The 22333-nt window shown below is 35.5% G+C and overlaps 1 pseudogene; it reads left to right on the forward strand.

Moving 5' to 3' along the window:
- Nucleotides 1–1094: 1094 nt before the first annotated feature.
- Nucleotides 1095–1228, forward strand: LOC139034663 (thymosin beta-4-like; annotated as a pseudogene).
- Nucleotides 1229–22333: the final 21105 nt, after the last annotated feature.

A 22333-nucleotide genomic window follows, 5' to 3' on the forward strand; every position in this document is an offset into this window, starting at 1 on the left:
TCTTTTTTGTCTTTTATATTTTGTTCTACCTCCTTTTGAAGAGAATGGAGTGTCTTTCTGGGTACCTGGTGTCCTCTGTCAGCATTCAGAAGTTGCTTTGTGGAAGCTGCTCAGCATTCAAATGATCTTTTTGATGAATTTGTGAGGGAAAAAGTGGTCTCCCCACCCTATTCCTCCACCATCTTGGGACCACACCTCAGAAATATCATCTTTTTAAAGTGAATGATGTCACTGGTAGAATCACTGAAGCGATGGCTCTCATTTTCTAAGACACAAATCCATAATATTCAAAATTTCTTTTTTTCCAAGTTAGTTCAATTAATGTTTTCTTCTACTTTGCAATATAAAAAACAATTTTACACTTTTGTTCAAGGCTTTTATGTTGGTGACAAAATCAGAATTACTTTTTAAGTTCTAACATTTGGAAAACAAGTCAAATATTCATGATGCACTTTTACCATTGATGCAGTTTTAATTTTGACATTAGGTGATTTTTTTTTTTTTTTTTTTTTTTTTTGCTGCATGCATTAGTAAGAATTTTTCCACAGAAGAATGGTTGGCCCTTATTCATCTCATTAACATCAGTGCTTAAAACAAAATGAAAGGGTAAGAACTTTATCATGTTTTCCATTTTTTATATTTTCCTTGTTATATCAGGAACTGATAGAGAAACAGCAGATACACATAATGTCAATGAAACACCACATTTTCTTTAATTTCTATCAATAAGAAACTCTTTGAGCATAATGTGCATTATATGGCACCTCAAAACAGTTTAGTGTAAAATGACTTTATAACCTGACATAACATTTATATTAATGCATTACATTATCAAGGAAAGAGAAAAGTGGTTTTTCGATGACTGTTTCCTGGAGAAACAAAACTAATACAAATAGAAATTTAATAATTTGTACTCCAAATAAATATAAAAATAATAAGCTTGGGGAACTTGTACTTCCTTAGAGAAATTAAGACTTTCTTTAAAATAGCTAAAAAAAAAAAGCAGTTGAAATCATACACATCGGCACTAGGTGGTGGCCACAGCGCAGATCAGACTTTAATCACTGGCAGTTTGCTCCACACCTTTTGCAACCATGTTTGACAAACCTGATATGGCTGAGATTGAGAAGTTCGATAAATCAGATTGAAGAAAACAGAAACACAAGAGAAAAATCCACTGCCTTCAAAAGAAACAATTGAACAGGAGAAGCAAGCAGGAGAGTTGTAATGAAGCCTGTGCTGCCAGTATGCACTGTACATTCCACAAGCATTGTCTTCTTATTTTACTTCTTTTAGCTGTTCAGTTTTGTAAGATGCAAAGAGGTTGGATTGAGTTTAAAATGACTGTGCTACCCCTGTTCACATCAAAGAATAGAGAACTGATGACAGCGTAGGCCCACACTTGCCTCTCTCATCTGCCTGTTTAGCTGGCAGGGAAGGAAAATAACTTGCATGTTGGTGAAGGAGGCAGCTGGGTGGGACAACAGTGAAATCTAGAGTAAAAAGCTGGTCCTAGGTATTCTGCGGGCTGTAAAATGCAGTTTTATCAAAGTGCTATTTTTTCCGTTGTTGTTTTTCAAATGATTTTAATTATTGGAATGCACAATTTTTTAATATGCAAATAAAGTTTTAAAACCTGAAAAAAATCATACACATCATAAAAATTCTTTTCTTTCATCTTGTCAATAAGTAATCTTACTATATTTGTCATTATCAAAAGTGCCAGACATTAAAAAAAGATAACTTTTTAGAACTTTATTAGACCATTTTAGATTTCTCAGAATGACAATGATTATACAGTTTTTTAAAAGTGCTTGCATCAAATAGTCTGTTGTTGTTTTATCAGCTTTTACTTTTACATGTGGCATTTCTTCAATTGCTAATGTGCTTTTGGCAAATATGTACAAATGATTTTCTCTAATGGTATGAGTATAGGGATTTTAATATTCCAAAATTAGTTTAAGTATTTCCTTTACAGAGTATTATTGAACTTTCATCTAGAGAAAAATTTCTTCTCTAGGATTTATAAATGTAGGTTATCTTGATGTATCCTTTACATATTATAGGAAAAGAAGAATATAGGCAAGCCAGTAATTAAATTCATTTCCTTTAGTTTTAGTTAATTTGATGAATTATTTATTTTATAAACCCAAGAGTCTTTTTTTCTTCCAACTCTAGTAGTACAGTGTTGGGATCAACATATTCACAGAAGATGTATTAACTGAGTACATTTTTTAGATACTTATTTTAATTACATTGTTGTCATTTGTCATACCTGGGTTCTGAATCCTATAGGACTATTACATCTTCTAAAATGATAATTTTTCAACAATAATTTTCAAATTAATATAAAAGATAATATGGTGTATGTTTATGTACAAATCATTACTGTTACTTATTCAAATTATGGTTATACCTTCATTTCATTGGTTTCACTTTATTATGCTTCAGAGATATTGCCTTTTTTCTTTCTTCAAATTAAAGGCTCATCACAATTCTATGTCAAGCAAATCTATAGGCATCATTTTTCCAGTAGTATTTGTTGACTTCCTGTCTGTGACTCACATTTTGGTAATTTTCACAGTAGCTTAAACCCTGCATTGGCGAAAACTTGGAACTTGTTGAAGACTTAGATGATAATTAGCATTTTTAACAATGAAGTATTTTTTTAATTAAAGTATCTACAGTTCTTAGCAGCATTATAAACTGGTAATAGCTACGGAGTAGTGTAAATAAAATTTTTCTGTGCCCTGAGAAACCAAAAATTTTGCAACTCTTTTTACTGTGATACTTGCTTTTAAAACTAGTCTGGAACTGAATCCACAGTAGCTCTGAGGTGTGCCTGGGTAGACTTGGCATTGTAGTGGAATGACTACATGGTTTGGAGTTTCAGAACTTGGCCCTAAATCATATATATTCTCTAATACTTATGACTCTAAAAAGTTATATACATATATATCAGAAAAATATATCAGGGAAATTAATGAACCATGATGTCCAATAAACATGTCCAAATTCTACTTTTTTCCAACTCACTAGTAATAATAATTTGGGGAATTTTTATAAGCTACTCAGAGGTTCACTTTTTCTATCTCCAAGTGGAGGATCTCATGTTAGTGAATATGAATTTAGACAGATAAATGAAAGTGGAAACCCAGAGGACTTGCAGCAAATACTTCTACCATCAGTCAGCTCTGTGCTTTGAACTTCTATAAAGTATAGATTATGGAACCTTTTAATTTGGAGGATTAAACTAATTTCTGCAAAATTTCTAGAATCATAATGTATTTTCTAGGAGCTGAATATTTTCTATTTTGTTTTAAAGGACATTTTCACATCAAAAATCAGATGCCTAATCTGGTTGAAAAATAATTATTGTGTAAATTTAATAGGTATTTATTTAGAATGTATCACGTGCCAGGCACCATATTAAATACAAAGAAAATAGTGATAAACAAGTGAGATGCCTTTTTCTGTGCTTTGTGAATCTTTAAATGGGATGGACATATTAAGCCAAGCAAAAAATGAAAAATAAATTACATTCAAGTTGTGGTGGGCTATGAAATGAAGCAGAGAGAGAGAACTGTATAATAAAAGAATGTGCTGCATTATGGTTAGATAGTCTTCATAGAAATTCATAGTTAGAAATTGTGCTTGAAATGGTGGGGAGCTAACGATGCCAAGAATGTGAGAAAGAGCATTCCAGGCCAAATGAAAATCATGTGAAGAAGCCATAAAAGTGAGAGAGTTTAGAGTTTGACATGTTCAAGGAACTGAAAGAGTATCAGTGTGGCTGTGGTTTATTTATGCCAAAAAAGATAGAAGACATGAAACTGAAGGACTAGGAAGAACATATTATTCTGGAAATTGTATGCTGTAGAAAATTTCTGGGTTTTAATTTAAGTGCAGTGGGATGCAAACTAATGAAGGAATTCAAGTAAGCAAATAACAAGCTGATTTATATTTGAAGACTACATTACCAGTAAATCTAGAATGAACTGAAGAAAGGTAGAAGAGAAGGAAGAAGAAAATTAGAATGCTTGTTTCCCTGGCCTAGCAGAGGAGAACAGTGGCCTAAACCAGTATGTCAGTAGTAAAGATACAATAAACAGGCTTTGTTTATGGATTAGCAAAGAATAGTGGGAAGTGAGAAAGAAAAGATTATTCCTAGATTCCCATCATGAACACTGTAGACAGATGGTAATAAAATTCAGTTCATTCACTGAAATGGGCAAAACATGAGAAAGGAATAGTAAAGGATATATTTGTATCAGAAAACTTGCTAAATCTAATTCCAGAGACTTCAAATAGGTAGTTAAATAGTTTCCTTTGAACATAAAGTTTATATTGACTGTCATATCTAAGGACTATTCCTAATCTACTGGCTACAGAATCCCTCACATTTCTTATTATATCTCAAAGAAAACATGTATGGAAGAAGGTGGGCTCTTATAAGAAAATATTCTATAAGTATTACTTATTTTGCATTCTTACATTAAAGAATTCTACACAGTATAATGGGATTCATGAAACTTGTTTTATATCCATATCTGCCTCTAAATTTGCTTGTGACTTTAGTCTTATTTTATCAATATCGTTTTTTAAGTCCCTGATTGAGACTTATAATAAATGGATTGCAGTTCCCTTCCCTTCTGTTTATCTATATATATTTCTACCCATACACACACACATAGAGTGTACTACATGACTATAGTAGATATAATAGCATGAACTTTGTGATTAGTACGTTGTTAGTGTAGTAAGTATTCATAATACAAAATTTTATATAAAATAAAGGTATCTGAGACCTTGAAAGAGGTCTAAGAACAACAAATACAAAATTTCTCAATGTCAGTTAATACCAGTTAGGAAGATTAGAGAAGTTAAGGAACTTGTTCAACATTATGCAAATTGTAGAGACAGGATCGTCTCTCTGATAGATTTAATTCTAAAACCTATACAATTAAGCATTATAAACTACAGATATTAAATTTACAATCATCATATATAGCTAGATCTGCAGTGATTTCTGATTTTGTATTATTCTTACATGTGTTTATGTATCAGTACAATATAGACTAAAAAGACTCATTTGGCAATTGTTAGGTCCACTGAATACTGTCACCATGGAATGTAGCCACTAAAAAATCAAAATTCTATTAAAAGTCAAACCAGCTTTAAGTCCTGGTTTCCTTATCTACAAAGTTATGTTTATTTTTACTTCATTCTATATGTAAAGGAAAATATATACACTACTGTGCATAATTTGAATAAAATTTAAGGGATATTGTAAATATGTATATACACATGTATATATTTATACAGGCTTCCTTGGTGGCTCAGAGGTAAAGAATCCACCTGCAACGAAGGGGATGTGGAGACGTGGGTTTGATCCCTGGGTCAGGAAGATTCCCTGGAGAAGGAAATAGTAACCCATTCCAGTAATCTTGTTGGAAAATCCCATGGACAGAGAAGCCTGGCAGGTCTCAAAGCGTCAAACACAAATGAGTGACTAAACAACAAACCACTACAATATTGTAAAGTAATTAGCCTCCAACTAATAAAAATAAATGAAAAAATTAAAAAAATAAATAAACAAGAAAATGTGTATACCCATATATATTCTTTCCCAAACATCAGTTCATTTCAGTTCAGTCACTCAGTCATGTTCAACTCTTTGCGACCCCATGAATCACAGCACTCCAGGCCTCCCTGTCCATCACAAACTCCCGGGGTTTACTCAAACTCATGCCCATCGAGTCAGTGATGTCATCCAGCTATCTCATCCTCTGTCATCCCCTTCTCCTCCTGCCCCCAATCCCTCCCAGCATCAGGGCTTTTCCAACGAGTCTTCACATGAGGTGGCCAAAGTACTGGACTTTCAGCTTCAGCATCAGTCCTTCCAATGAACACCCAGGACTGATCTGCTTTAGGATGTACTGATTGGATCTCCTTGCAGACCAAGGGACTCTCAAGAGTCTTCTCCAAAACCACAGTTCAAAAGCATCAATTTTTTGGCGCTCAGCTATCTTAATAGTCAACTCTCACATACATACATGACAACTGGAAAAACCATAGCCTTGACTAGATGGACCTTTGTTGGCAAAGTAATGTCTCTGCTTTTTAACATGCTATCTAGGTTGGTCATAACTTTCCTTCCAAGGAGTACACGTCTTTTAATTTCATGGCTGCAATCACCATCTGCAGTGATTTTGGAGCCCCAAAAAATAAAGTCTGACATTGTTTCCACTGCCTCCCCATCTATTTCCCGTGAGGTGATGGGACCAGATGCCATGATCTTAGTTTTCTGAATGTTGAGCTTTAAGCCAACTTTTTCACTCTCTTCTTTCACTTTCATCAAGAGATTTTTAAGTTCTTCTTTGCTTTCTTCCATAAGGGTGATGTCATCTGCATATCTGACATTATTGATATTTCTCCAGGCAATCTTGATTCCATCTTGTGCTTCTTCCAGCCCAGCGTTTCTCATGATGTACTCCTCATATAAGTTCAAAGAGCAAGGTGACAATATACAGCCTTGACATATTCCTTTTCCTATTTGGAACCAGTCTGTTGTTCCATGTCCAATTCTAACTGTTGCTTCCTGACCTGGGTATAGGTTTCTCAAGAGGCAGGTCAGGTGGTCTGGTATTCCCATCTCTTTCAGAATTTTCCACAGTTTATTGTGATCCACACAGTCGAAGGCTTTGGCACAGTCAATAAAGCAAAAATAGATGTTTTTCTGTAACTCTGTTGCTTTTCTGATGATCCAGCAGATGTTGGCAATTTGATCTCTGGTTCCTCTGCCTTTTCTAAATCCAGCTTGAACATCTGGAAGTTCACGGTTCACCTATCGCTGAAACCTGGCTTGGAGAATTTTGAGCATTACTTTACTAACGTGTGAGATGAGTGCAATTTTACGGTAGTTTGAGCATTCTTTGGCATTGCCTTTCTTATGGATTGGAATGAAAACTGACCTTTTCCAGTCCTGTGTCCACTGCTGAGTTTTCCAAATTTGCTGGCATATTGAGTGCAGCACTTTCACAGCATCATCTTTCAGGATTTGAAATAGCTCAACTGGAATGCCATCACCTCCCCTAGCTTTGTTCATAGTAATGCTTTCTAAGGCCCACTTGACTTCACATTCCAGGTTGTCTAGCTCTATGTGAGTGATCACACCATTGTGATTATCTGGGTCGTGAAGATCTTTTTTGTACAGTTTTTCTGTGTATTCTTGTTCTTCCCACCTCTTCTTAATATCTTCTGCTTCTGTTAGGTCCATACCATTTCTGTCCTTTATTGAGCCCATTTTTGCATGAAATGTTCCCTTGGTATCTCTAATTTTCTTGAAGTTATCTCTAGTCTTTCCTGTTCTGTTGTTTTCCTCTATTTCTTTGCATTGACCACTGAGGAAGGCTTTCTTATCTCTCCTGGCTATTCCTTGGAACTGTGCATTCAGATGGGAATATCTTTCCTTTTCTCCTTTGCTTTTCACTTCTCTTCATTTCACAGCTATTTGTAAGGCCTCCTCAGATAGACATTTTGGCTTTTTGCATTTCTTTTCCATGTGATGGTCTTGTTCCCTGTCTCCTGTACAATGTGATGAACCTCCATCCTTGTTTCATCAGGCACTCTATCAGATCTAGTCCTTTAAATCTGTTTCTCACTTCCACTGTAGAATCGTAATGGATTTGATTTAGGTCATACCTGAATGGTCTAGTGGTTATCCCTACTTTCTTCAGTTTAAGTCTGAATTTGGCAGTAAGGAGTTCATGATCTGAGCCACAGTCAGCTCCTGGTCTTGTTTCTGCTGACTCTATAGAGCTTCTCCATCTTTGGCTGCAAAGAATATAATCAGTCTGATTTCAGTGCTGACCATCTGGTGATGTCCATGTGTAGAGTCTTCTCTTGTGTTTTTGGAAAAGGGTGTTTGCTATGACCAGTGCATTCTCTTGGCAAAACTCTATTGGCCTTTGCCGTGCTTCATTCCGTACTCCAAGGTCAAATTTGCCTGTTACTCTGGGTGTTTCCTGACTTCCTACTTTTGCATTCCAGTCCCCTATAGTGAAATGGACATCTTTTTGGGGTGTTAGTTCTAAAAGGTCTTGTAGGTCCTCATAGAACCATTTAACTTCAGCTTCTTTAGCATTACTGGTTGGGGCATAGTCTTTAATTATCATGATATTGAATGGTTTGCCTTGGAAAAGAACATAGATCATTCTGTCATTTTTGAGATTGCATCCAAGTATTGCATTTCAGACTCTTTTGTTGACTATGATGACTACTCCATTTCTTCTAAGGGATTCCTGCCCACGGTAGTAGATATAATGGTCATCTGAGTTAAATTCACCCATTCTAGTCCATTTTAGTTCGCTGATTCCTAGAATGCCAATATTCACTCTTTTTGACCACTTCCAATTTGCCTTGATTCATGGACCTAATATTCCAGATTCCTATGCAATATTGCTCTTTACAGCATCAGACCTTGCTTCTATCACCAGTCCCATCCACGACTGGGTATTGTTTTTGCTTTGGCTCCATCCCTTCACTCTTTCTGGACATATTCAGATGTAATTCACTATATGGAATGTACCTACATGGACGTAATACCCGTCGTTGTTTATTGCAAATTGAGTCTTTTTATTCATAACTTCCTGGATTAAAATAGTTTCTTCAAGGTAGAGTGGAGTGTCTGAAGTCTCCATAGAAGCCAGTACATAAGATCTCTTCACCATGAATTGTCAAACAGGTCATTAATCAACTTATTTTCAGGTTAATTTCTTTCAGCATTATAAGAATAATTAGCTAAGTATAAACTATGTATGTCAGTTGAGAAGTTTTACCTTGTGATAGCAAGAAAACCAGGAGAATAGGGATACTCACATATTCAATGATGGTACTCTGATCCAAAATGTCATATTAATGTGCTGACAAAGTCTATTTACACAAAAGTTTTATACATGCAGAAACTGGAATGAGCATATTTTGTATTTTAAAAATGTCACTTGGAATGAAACAAAATTTATCCTGGAAAGTGTGGACCATATCATCACCATATCTGTGACATATTATTGATATTTTATCTACTAAAGTCTTTTGCTGCCTCTCCCTCAGAGATATTATAGTTATGTTTACTTTATTTATGGTTATGTTTATTTCACATTCATTAGGCTTCTCATCTCAAATTCATTTATTAAACATAATGTTTTTTTTTTCATTTTGTCCTCAGTCTACACTTCATTTTAAAATATATAACACAAAGTTTCTAATGTTGAAATCTTAAACCAAAATTAATGTGTAAGTCACTTGTGTTAAACTGGTTAGATAATGAGAATAACAGAGAATAGTCTCTAAAGTGCCTCAGAAAAAAAGTCCCTACAATTTATTGGCATAGATAAGGTTTAAGAGCTTATCTTTACTTTTTTTTTTTTTTTTTTTTAAGGCACATGTTAAAGAATGACCATCTCCTTAAGAGATAAAAGTAAGGTTGGTTATCATTCTTTGTTAATTGCAACCATTGCTCTTTTCTGTAGAGGTTCATTTATAACTAACTCCATGCATTTGTCTACTAATTTAGAGTTGTCAAAACATAGGAAAGATTTATTATTTTCTATTTGGCTAGAGAACAAAAAGTAATTTTTATATATTTTCTTAAGTTTTAAATGGTATTAATACTAAAAGGAAGGGAAGAATTACAAACATTAATTAAAAGCCTAATTTGTGTGAAACACTCTGCTCAAAAGTTTTCACAATCCTTTAAAATAACCCAGTGAATTGGGCTTTTAAAATCATATTTTACAATAATAAAATCTAGAATGAGAATGGGAAAATTTTCCAAGATCATATAGATAACATCAAAACATAGTTTCCTGATATCAAAGCCATTTTCCCCATACTATTAGCATCTTACTACTTCATATTTTTATGGCAACTTGTTCAAATGAATATATCAAACAAGACATCATAATAATGTATTTATGTTAAAATGTAGCTTGTTAATTACTCCTTTATAACCTTTGTAATTCTCTTCTATATCCCATGATCTACCAGCCTCTCAATACAAAACTTTTCACTCCCTGAATTTAGAGTGTAGAATCTGAGCCCTCAAGAGAGTCCTACCTCATAGTGACACTTTTTTTAATAGAATATTATCATTTTTCAAAAGTAGAGAATGATGAGAAAAGATATTATCTTTAATTAAAATCAATTAGTAAAAAGTGTATCTTCAACATCTATAACTAGCATCTATTTTCACTCTCAAAATTGCCATAATTTAGAAGATAAGTTGTATGGTTACCTTAGTCATAATAGAAGTATACTCTGGACACAAGAGAACAGAAAAGCTTAATAAAAGGCATTGCCATCTTTAACAGGTAAAGAAATCAAGGTCAATAAAAGTTAAGTGATCTGCCTAATGTGGCAAAGCTATTATTGCCAAGTAGAATCTTCATTTGAGCTTTTAAGCTGTTACATTTTATAAATATTGTTCTATAGCAGTATGTAAAGAATGGAGATTTTTAATATAGGACATGATTTAAGACCTAAAAGTATAACTATTTCCTATACTGAAAGAAAGTATTAGCTCAAAGAGAATATGCTAGGATAAACTAAAGTATTAAAACCTCTTTAATTAGCCCTACTGATTCCAATTTCTATCACAGTTCATGTTTACCCTTTACATAGTTTATGAAAGCATTTTATCTGTCTACTTCTTTACATGATGTCTTGAATAATGTTTGTAGGAATCAGCTGAGTCCTGTGTTCCCAAATTATATCAAGATTCCGTGAACACTGTCAACTCTATCAGTAGTGGCCAATGTGGAGTCTTGAGCAACTCATAAGTAATTTTTCCAGTTCTCCAGGGGTCAAAATCAAATTCCCTGTCCTGACTCAAACACTATAGCTAACTAGTTCTTTTGCTCAACGTTGATGATACTTTAGGCAAAAGTGACTCAAGTACCCAGAGAAACACTCGCCTTCCTTGAAGTCAATGTCTTAGCTTCAGTTGCAAGAGATCATGAGAAGCTCCACACACCCAGTTCTCTTATTTCACAATACTCGAAATACCATTAGCACTGTCTTCCTTTAGTGTCTAATATGAATCACATTATCTTCCTCCCCATTCACAATATGAAAGCACCAAGACTCCAAAGTCATGTCTTGAAGTTTAATTTCATTAGTTTCTCTATGTACCTTATTTCATTCCTACCTCTCCTGTTGCTTTACTTCTTAAAAATATTCTCACTGTCATTTTTGGACTTGGCAAACCACTGAATACTTTACATAAACAGGACTTTATCTGAATATTTCCTTCGTGAATGTTCCTGCTTTTATGAAAATCTCTCTCCTGACAACCCCAGTTCCTCTGTAGCCCTTTCAGGTGTTCGTTGTGTCCTAGAAAAGCCTCATCCTTCATTGCTTTATTCATAATCCTAAATTTAGCATTAATAATAAGTGCTGCCTGTGACATACATCTTTGTGTGTGTGTGTGTGACATACATCTCACTGACTTCAACACCTTCTAGTTTCTGCTTTGTTCATTTATTACTTGTTGAATCCTAAGCTCCTTTCCCCAATGATGCCAATCTTTTATTTCTGCTAAGTTTTCATTTATATCAGCTATTTCAATCATATCACCATTAATGTAATTTCTTCTCATTATGCTTGAACTCCATAGTCAATCATTATAATCATGCCATTGCATACCCTAACCACTCTTAAGACTCTTTTTTTTTTTTTTTTTTTTTTGTAACCTCAGGAGAAACACAACACTGGCTGAATCTAATTCTCTAGTTACAGTGCACTTGCATTAAGCACAGAATCATATCACCTATTAACAACACAGCATGTAATGTAACATAGTAAGATGGATTGTGCACTCATTTGCTTAAAACTGCTTAAATGCAAACGATGCTGGAGTAAAATAAGCTGGAAGATGGTAACAAGGCGAAGTCAGAGATACAGTAGGAGGCTCATTTGTCAAAGCATTGTGGAACACAAGAAGAACTTCACTCAACCACAGTGGCCTCCTTGCTGATTTTAAAATACAAAACTTCTTGTTCCACCTCAGAGCTTTTAACAGATTGTCCCTCTTTTTACAGTGCTTTTCCTAAGGAGATGAGTCCATTTCCTCCTCAGTTCTTCTTTCAAAGGCCACTGCCTTAATGAGAGCTAACCTTATTTAAATTTGCAAGTGAACTTCCTAAGGAATTTCAGAATAAGGAACCTGCTTCAAGAGCCCACCAGGTCGTGTTTCATTCAGGTCTCTGCTCGGCCACTTCAAAGCCATGAGACAATTAACAAGGTAATACCACTGCACTGGGTGGTATTTTCTTGATGCATATTTTATGATAATTCTTTTATGCTTCCAGTTTTGAGAGTCCATATTTGTGCAGTGCAATACAATACTTGTCTGTAAAAATCGTAGCAAAATGTCAAGGTGCTAACAATGGTTAACTTTAGATGGAAGGCATGATGATTATTATTTTATTTTACATTTGAGTGTTATTTAAATTTTAAGAAATTTTCAAAATCTTATATGACTGTATAAATGCTTAAATATACTTTTGTAAATCCCAAGTCCCACATTCTTGTACTAATTCCATGATATTATATATGATTCATCTTAAGCAGTAATTTCAACTTTCCTGGGAAATCTATCCCAGCCTATAAAATGAAGTGGTGCTCTCTTAGGTTTCCTTGAGTGCAAAGTTCTGAGCTTAGAATCTTACTAGAAATACTGCACATAAGTGAAAATGTAAATAAAGAATAATTTTAAAGTACTGAACATGCTTGTTAGTAATGAAGTATGACCTCTTCGGATAATTGCTCTAACTTACTGGGGATTTACTCAATAAGCATTACAAGGAATTATTGGACAGTAACAGTTACAGATTCAAGTGTAATGACTCTAACAGGGGGTGGATGGTAAGGAAAGAAAGTAATGTAGTTCTGTCATTCTTAATTTTACAAAACCAAGCCAAAATTAGAAGACAATTCTATGCCAAGATTATGCTTGTAATACTAAAAAGCTTTACCAAATACCTGCTAGGAGAGGTATAACATTTCCCTTATTACAAAACATAATAAAAGTGCAAAAAAAAAAAGTAAAAAAAAGAAACCACTTTGAAATAAACAAAAATATATGACTCCTTACACTAAGGTGAATTTTTGCTTGCTAGTTTCTTTTGTTATGTTGTTGTTTGTTATTGTTTTCTCCAACCAGCAATTTCCCAAAGAGATAAAAGATCAGAGACTACATTCCTGTATATATTTTCCATTGCTAGGTTACAAATTGTCCCAAATTTTGTGGCTTAACACAACACATGTAATATCACTGTATGTCAGGATTCTGGGTCTGATTTAGTAGCATCCTCTGCTCAAGATCTTATAATACTGCAATTAAGGTATCAACAGGGATACATTCTCATCTGGAAGCTTGATCAGTGAAGAATACCCTCCTAAGCTCAATGATGTTGTTGGCAGAATGCATTTTCTTATGAGTGAGGGCCCAGCTTCTTACTGGATTTTAAATGAGAGCTGTCCTCATGTCTCTAGGACTCTGACATGAATTATAGCTATAAATGTATATTTTTTAATCTCTCCTAAGGGAAAAGAAACAAAAGCAAAAATAAATGAATGAGTCCTAATTGAACTCAAAAGCTTCTGCACAGCAAAGGAAACAGCCACAAAATGAAAATACAACCTACTGAATAAGATTAAATATTTTTAAATTGTATGGCCAATAAGGGATTACTACCTAAAATACATAAACAGCTCATGCAACTCTAGATTTTAAAGAAAAAAAAAAAGATAAAAAATAGGCAGAAGACCTTAATAGACATTTTTTCCAGAGAAGACACACAGAAATACAACAGGTGCATGAAAAGATGTGTAAAATTGCTAATCATCAAAGAAATACAAATCAAAACCACAATGAGAGATCACCACCTTACACCTGTCAAGAAGCCTATCATCAAAAAGTCTATGAATAACAAATATTGGCAAGGATGTGGAGCAAAGGGAACCCTAGCACAATGTTGGCAGGAATGTAAATTTGTGTAACCACTATGGAAATAAATAGTATGGAAGTTCCTCAAAAAAAAAAACCCTAAAAACAGAACTAACATAAGATCCAGCATTCCAACTCTTTACATATATATATCTGAAGAATGCATAAAAACTAATTTTAAAAGATGCATATATTACAATGTTCTTAGCAACATTATTTACAATAGCCAAGATATGGATGCAAATCAAGTGTCCATTAATAGATGAAATAATAAAGATATGATATATATACTCAATGGAATATTGCTTAGCCATAAAGGAGAATGAAATTCTGTCATTTGAAACAATGTGAAAAGACCTACAGTATAGTGTGCTTGTTGATTTAATTCAGGCAGAGAAAGATAGATACACCATGTTATGTCTTATATATGTAATTTAAAAAACAGAACAAAGTTGCCTATAACACAACAGAAACAGACTGGTAGGTATAAAGAACAAGTTAGTGGTTACCAGTCGGGAGACAAAAAGTGGGAAGGGCAAAATAGGTGTAGGGAATTCAGAGATGCAAGCTACTATATATAAAACAAGTAAGCAATAAGAATACACTGGGAAATAGAACCATTATTTTAATAACTATTAACAGAATATAATCTATAAATATTCTGAGTCACTATGTTGTAACTGAAACTAATATTTTAAATCAGCTATTTTTCAGTTAAAAAAAAAAAAAAAGAGACTTAAAAAATAAATAAATGGCATCGTTACACTTCAACATCCTGTTGCCCTTAAAACTCGAAAGTTACTAACGTCCGTTTCCACTGAAGCAAATCCTTTACTGTAGTTGACATGTGGTACATTCTTTAGTATTAGAGTTGATGAAGTTAGCCAATGCTTTTTTGCCTTCATTTGGAGAAAGAAACAATTCACTTGGACAGTAATGCCTCAGTGCCTCTCTGAGAGTCCCTCTTATTTCTAACAAATCCTGCAATCTGATCTATGTTCCCAAGAGGTTTTATTTTGCTACAATAATGTGCCAAGCCTTCTCAAGCCTCCTCACAGAAAGTCAGCATCTACTTGCTTTAAAGTTACACAAGTTTGCCAAATAAAAATTACAGTTTGTCCCAACCCAAGTTCTATTTTTAGGGTAGGTATTAATATTATATATAACAAGGGCTAAATGTAGATCCAGATAAAGTTCCTGGTGTCCTAAGTTTCCCAATACCCTAAACAAAGTGTCAACTGTGTGGTTTTCTTGACTTAGTTAGTTATTGCCAAAACTGGATTCTAAATTTCTCTTACAGCCAAATCTCTGTCTGCTCTAGACAGTAACAACCCCTGTCCCATTTTATAGGAAGAACTGGAAAAATAGCTTTGAAGGCCTTACGGGAGGGTTTGATGAACCCACCTGCCCTTGGGCACCCCTTTTCTCTTTTTGTTCATGAGAAAAGAATACCGTTGGAGTACTTACACAAAAGTATGAAGACAAGCAGCAACCCATAGAATGTTTATAGCCAGCAAATGAGCCCTGCTGGTTAAGATCCATTGCAGACACTGTAGTTTTGGTTGAGGCCACTGGGAAAATCATTAGGAAATCTCCTTTAACAGTTTTTGTACCTCATGCAGTAGATGCTCTCCTGAATTCCTATCACACTAAACATTTCTCAGTCAGCCACCTCACAGCCTATGAAGTCTCTTTGTTAACTGAACCTCGCAGAACTCTTCTATGTTGTAGTAACCCTAACCAAGCTACTCTTCTCCCCTCTGTCATGGACAAAGCCCCTCAGGACTGCTCAATAAACTGCTTCTTGGCTCCTTTCAGTCACCTTCTGGAAAGGTCCTTGGGTGGTGATGATTTCTCACGGTTCACTGGTGGTTCTTACCTAAAAGGTGACAGAGGTAAACACTGTGCTGGGTTTTCTTTTGCTACTCCTTTTGATGTTTTTGAGGCCATATTTTTATCTTTGGCCTTTTGGCCCTATGACTACTTTGGCTGAATTATGTTCTCTTACATGGGCTTGTACTTTAGACAAGGACAAAACTGCCAGTATTTATACTGGTAGTAGATATATTTCTGGAATAGCTCGTGATTTTGGAATGTTGTAGAAGTCACATGGATTTCTTACACCCAGAGAAAATAAAATTTATATGTCTCCTATGTTTAAAATGCAGTAAGTTTAACTGCTGCTTTAGCTACTATTAAATTTCCAAGTATTCTAAATTTGGCTCTCTGGAAACAAAGGGCAAATCACCTTGCTGATATTTCTGCAAAGAATTCTGCCCTTAAAGGGACCAAGAGCAGCCAAACCTCTATCATGTTCTAAAGGGGTATTTTCCCAAATGATATCTTAGAAAACCTGGTTGCAAAAGTAAAAAAAAAAAAAAAACTGGGTATAAAAGCTCAGAGAAAAACAAGATTGGGAATACAATGATTTGTTTGTTAAAAAGAGAAAGTTCTGCTTTGGACCAAATAACAACTCAGTCCTATCAGAGACTCTAAAATTCCCTTTCCTCACTACGTACGTGCATTCAACCATTGGTCTAGTGCCAAAATCATTGTACTCATGATTCAATATTGGTGAGAAAACATTAACAAAGCTTCAAAAAGCATCTACCTCATTTTCTCCACTTGTCTGAAGAACGTCCAGAGAAGCCAGTTTGTAGTGCTCCTGAACATTTTAAGCTGCCTAATGGACAATTGAAGACCTGGAAAATGGATTTCAACAATTTCTTTTGTCTCATGGATGCACATATGTTTTAATCATGGTCTGTATGTTTTACTATTGGACTTGAAGCCTTCCTTTGAAGACAGGCTACGATCTCTTCTGTGGTTAAAATCCCTTCGGGAAAGATCATCCCTATCTAGGAAACTGTTTTCAAGCTTCATAGAGATCAAGAACCTCATGTTAGTGTCAGGCAATTTGACAAGTATGCAGTGTTTGATGAGTTTTACAACATTTTCACTGTGCTTACCACTGTCAATTTCTGCTTTAGTCAAATGAATTGATAGCATTAAGACTCAGTTGGAAACATAGAATCTCCGCAAATACCTTGGCCACAAGCACTTTGATCCTTCTAAATCTCAGATCCATTGCTTTTGGAACTCATAAATTCTCACCCTCTGAAATAGTCACAGGAGGCCATAGAAGAACTTGGCTTCTGCTTCTTTTGACCTACAACTGATGAAAGGAGAGATACTCCAGCATACAAAGTCCTAATTTCTTCTTTTAAAAAAATAACCATGATTTGGCAGAGCAGTCTTTTCATGGTGCACTCTCAAGAGACAATGATCTAAAACATTGTACCTTGCAACCTGAATATTCTATTAGAAAAGATGCCTACAGAAGAACCCTCTTCAATCTACCTGGAGGATCCTTAGCAGACACTGCTAACCCACCTTCACATTGCCAAATTCCAAGGAACAAACTCTTGGATTCACATGACACACCTAAAGAAAGCACCAAATTCTAACTGGACATGTGCCTTAAAATTAAAGATTTCCCAGAATAGAAGCATTCAACATCTGATGAGACAAGTTTCCCAAGATATCCAGAGCAGGTCTGTTGGAAGTTTGTTACCAGACCTTTGATGATGACATAATGATGATATCTAACATCTTTGATCTTGATAATATATGGACATTAGATAAAAGGTGTCTATGAATTCTCCCTCCTACCCATTATTGATACTTGAATGTGACCTCAATTGATTCCCAACCTGTGTATTTTCTTTCCAGTGTGAGACACTATGCTCAGGAAAGGTTCTTCCTGGGATAGGAGGACAAAAAAAAACACAAAAACTGAAACTAGAAAACCTGATCCTTGATCAGTGACCCTTTCAGAGAAAGATCTAGATCAAAGGGGGTAAATGTAAAAGGGAAAAAAAAACTATATATATATATAATATTTATTATATATATATATAAAACTTCAAATAGAGTTGGAGACCAGATGGAGGAGTTCTTATGCCCTATTGTAATAGCAGAGACCAAAAGAAAGAAAGATTCCTCTTCCTTCCTGGCAAGGACTCAGCCAATGAAAAAACATGGATTCTTTGTTTGCTATAAAGAATGTAACATACAGCCTTGTCAATTTCCTTTTCCCCTCTGTGAATGGGTTCTCCTTCCTTTGCAGTGTTGAGACATGCATGTAATGCATCATGGTTCCAGATCTTGAATTATAATTCTCTGTTGATTCCAAATAAACTCTTCTTTGCTGGAGAAATATCTGACTATTTATTTCAGATCAACATCACAAAACACTTATCCTCCTCAATTCCTATTACCAGACACAACATGTGGAACTTTCAACAAAAAAATTTAAGGCATGACAAAGTGGTGGTTAAAGATACAGTCTGAAGATGCAAAGCAAGAATCAAAATCAGTCATGAAATGTTGATATTACCAAAAAGAGAATTTACAATAACTATGGTCAATATGTTAAAGACTAATGGAAGAAAGTATGAAACATATAAAGACAGATGAGTAACATAGGTGGAACAATGGACATTCTAAGAAAGAAACAGAAGATAAGATAGAAATAAAAACCAATGTAACAGAAATGATCTCTTTTTTATAAGGTGCCAGGTTGCTGAAATGAGTGACAGCTCATTTTGAAAAATAGTAGTTCAGTTCAGTCGCTCAATCATGTAGGACTCTTTGCGACCCCATGAACCACAGCATGCCAGGCCTCCCTTTCCGTCACCAACTCCCAGAGTCCACTCAAACCCATGTCCATTGAGTCGGTGATGCCATCCAGCCATCTCATCCTCTGTCGTCCCCTTCTCCTCCTGCCCTCAATCTTTCCCAGCATCAGGGTCTTTTCCAATGAGTCACCTCATTGCATCAGGTGGCCAAAGATTGGAGTTTCAGCTTCAACATCAGTCCTTCCAATGAACACCCAGGACTGATTTCCTGTAGGATGGACTGGTTGGATCTCCTTGCAGTCCAAGGGATTCTCAAGAGTCTTCTCCAACACCACAGTTCAAAAGCATCAATTCTTCAGTGCTCAGCTTTCTTTATAGTCCAACTCTCATATCCATACATGACCACTGGAAAAACCATAGCCTTGACTAGACTGACCTTGTTGGCAAAGTAATGTCTCTTCTTTTTAAAAATAGTAGGGCATGTCAATAAAAGGATCTTCGGGCTCATAAGATTTGGGCATATGTTAGATGATTTTGGAGAAGGTTTAAATGGATTGGGAAGCTCTTGATTATGTGCTTTTAGGAGGGTGGGGTGATACTATGATCGGATATTACACCAAATCTTATCTATAATTTATAAAGAATAAAGTGAGGCCAAAACCACAAGTGGAAAACAAAACATAGTGGCCCCATTTTAAGTAGGAAGGGAAGAAGTCGGTAACTTCTGGTGTGTCAAAAATGTCCATCTAGTTATCTGTGTACAGACATGGTTATGGCATGAGGTTCCTTTTATCTTAAGCCATCAATATCACAGAATGGCCTTGCCTGACACTGGTGTTTTGTTAAATTGCTTATTTTCAACAGAACATCAACACCAAAGTCTGAGGGAAAGGCCAGCTCACAGCAATACCAAAATGTAGGTCTTCAATGTCAGGAACTATTGCTTTTTTTTTTTTTAATTTGTTTAATCATCCAGCTTTATTTTAATTTGTATAGTAAACTACTTTTTTCAATAATGTATAATATGTTTCATTGCTGCATTTATCAAATATTAATTTTGTATATGGGCTTCCCAAGCGGCACTAATGGTAAAGAATCTGCTGGCCAGTGCAGGAGACATAAGAGCTGTGGGTTCAATTCCTGAGTCAGGAAGATCTCCTGGAGGAAGGCATGTTAACCCACTGTAGTATTCCTGCCTGGAGAATCCCATGGACAAGGGAACCTGGTGGGATACAGCCCATAGCCCATAGAGTTGCAAAGAGTCAGACACTGTCAGGAAGCATTAACAAGAGGCTTCCTGTGTGCTGTTCTGGATCTGTCGGAACCCTCTGGCCTTTATTGAGTCCTGAATATTCAGGAATTAAGAGGCGAGGCACGCCTTTCCCGGGGCTGAGGAATCCAGGCATTTCTCATTGCAGTGATAAGGACCTTCTTCCTTCTTATGAAAAGGTGATTGTTTGTAACTCTCTCTTTGATAGGGATCATCTTATGTTTTGTAAGTCTGGAATTTTAATCTTTATCTTTGCTGAGAATAACCACCTTGTAAGACAATATATATGCCCACGCCATGTTGATTAAGACACCTTTGCTCCATCAGAGCTTGGGTCCCCATGACTTTCTTTCTTTCTTTCTATTCTCTCTCTCTCTCTATTTCTGGCTAATTCCTTGGAGCACGGAGGCCCGCTGAGCTCACTTTCTTGCCCCGGGTTCTAAGACCCTCTTGAGAAGGCGCACTGCGCCTTCACCCACTCGAGAGGCGCCCGGTGCCTCCGTGCAGCAGCGCCAGCCCTGAGAACAGGGATCTATTGGCTTTCCGCGTAAACCGGGGGACATCAGCCTCATTCTCTCTCTTACTCTCCGGACCACCAGGTTCTGGTCCATTAAAAGACCAACAGGACACAGCTGAAGTGACTTAGTATGCCATAAAAATGTGTGTGTGTGTGTGTGTGTGTGTGTGTGTGTGTGTGTGTGTGACTACTGAGATCTCCATGCTATAATATTTCAGTTGGGAGAGAAAAGATCAGATCTAAGCTATTTAAAACCCTTTTACTGTTAATGGTAGACTAAGATATTATCCAACTTTAAGACTGGTAAGTTAAATATCTATGGTGATATTTACAATGTAATAATTAAAAAATTCAAACCAAAAAATGGGGAAAAGAAGTTAAATGCATACACAAAGAAATAACTAAAGTTGGTACAGGGCTGAAGGTCAGAAGGGACAGAAATCTTAATTCAGCCTGTGAGGTCAGATCTGAGGCTGCCACTGGGCTGAAGGAGACAGTGCAATGAGAAGCAAGCTCTGAGTCAAGTATCTCAGTGCAGGCGGATCATGCAGCAAGCGCAGAAGACACTGGCGGAGAAGTAAGGAAGGTGGCAGGAAAGGACCAGAAGCCAAGGTGTCTTTGTGAGCCAGCTACTACCGCGGAATTCAAAATTAGATTGGCAAAGCAAGAGCAAAAGTAAACATGTGGGAGTTGAGGAAAATAGGTAAGAATCTGACTTTGCCCATAAACAGCTGAAAAGACAAACAAGCATTTTAAGTAGGAGAGTAACAGGGATGACTAAATGTATGACTACCACATGGAACATGGACACAAGAACAGTATTCAAAAGGCTGGAGGCACAGGAACAATTTGGAATCTCTTTCAAACAGACTGAAGATGACTTCAGAGCATTGACAAAGAAACCCAGAAGCTACTCACTTTCAGGCTCTATTCTGAAATGCATTTCTGCTGTGGTACCTGTATAAACTAACTGTACAAATTATATGGTATGTCCACAGACTTCATTTTCACAATTTACCAACTCTACTCTTTATTAAGAAACATATCTCTTATAGACACAGTCTTGTGGGACTGAATCCTTAGCCTCTAGAATCAGATGCTATTTCCAGATACTGTCAGAATTGAATTCATCTCTTGGTGATGTAGAAAAAATACAAATATTGGTGTCAGAACAGGCATCAGAATTGGGCCAGGTTTTACTTCTTTTTCATAGAATTTTATGATCACAGATTGATATGATCACTCCTGGAAATGATTAAAATTAAGGTATTGAATAGAAAAATAGAATAGATATTAAAAAGCCCTGTTATGACAGGTGGCCCCAAAATGGCCTGAGTTGCATAGACTTGTACAGCCTAGATAGAATAACACTAAGAGTTATTTGAAAAAGAATTTGAATAGCAATTTGAAGATACAATTAGGATTAGTTTATAATAGCTAAAGGACAAATAATAAGGAGAAAACCTTCCTGTTTGTACTGAGAATTTTATTATTGTTACTTTTTGATAGCTTCACTTATTTTAATATATTTGATTTTTTTTAATAACCTGAATTTATAATAAGGTATCAGGTAAACTCAATGCACATTTAAGAGTATATAATCAGGTCATCTATTTCCCTTAAAAAAAAACAACAACATATATTTTACCTTCTTAGGCTATAGACTAAAATTTATGAAGGAATAGTAAACATTACATGAAGTACCACTATCAATAGCTTTCAAAATTAGACCAGAAAACTTGCAGCTGATCTTTTATAATCATGTTAGTACTCATGAATGAATGAAGTATGTATGATAAGAAGTTATTTTTAGAGTAATGCAGTTCTGTGGCTTCATGTATAAATATACACACATATATAATGTTTAGTAAAAGAGTAGACTCTCATTTAAGAAATCA

The sequence above is a fragment of the Odocoileus virginianus genome, chromosome 4 (assembly GCF_023699985.2).
Source record: "Odocoileus virginianus isolate 20LAN1187 ecotype Illinois chromosome 4, Ovbor_1.2, whole genome shotgun sequence".
Taxonomy (NCBI): Eukaryota; Metazoa; Chordata; class Mammalia; order Artiodactyla; family Cervidae; genus Odocoileus; species Odocoileus virginianus.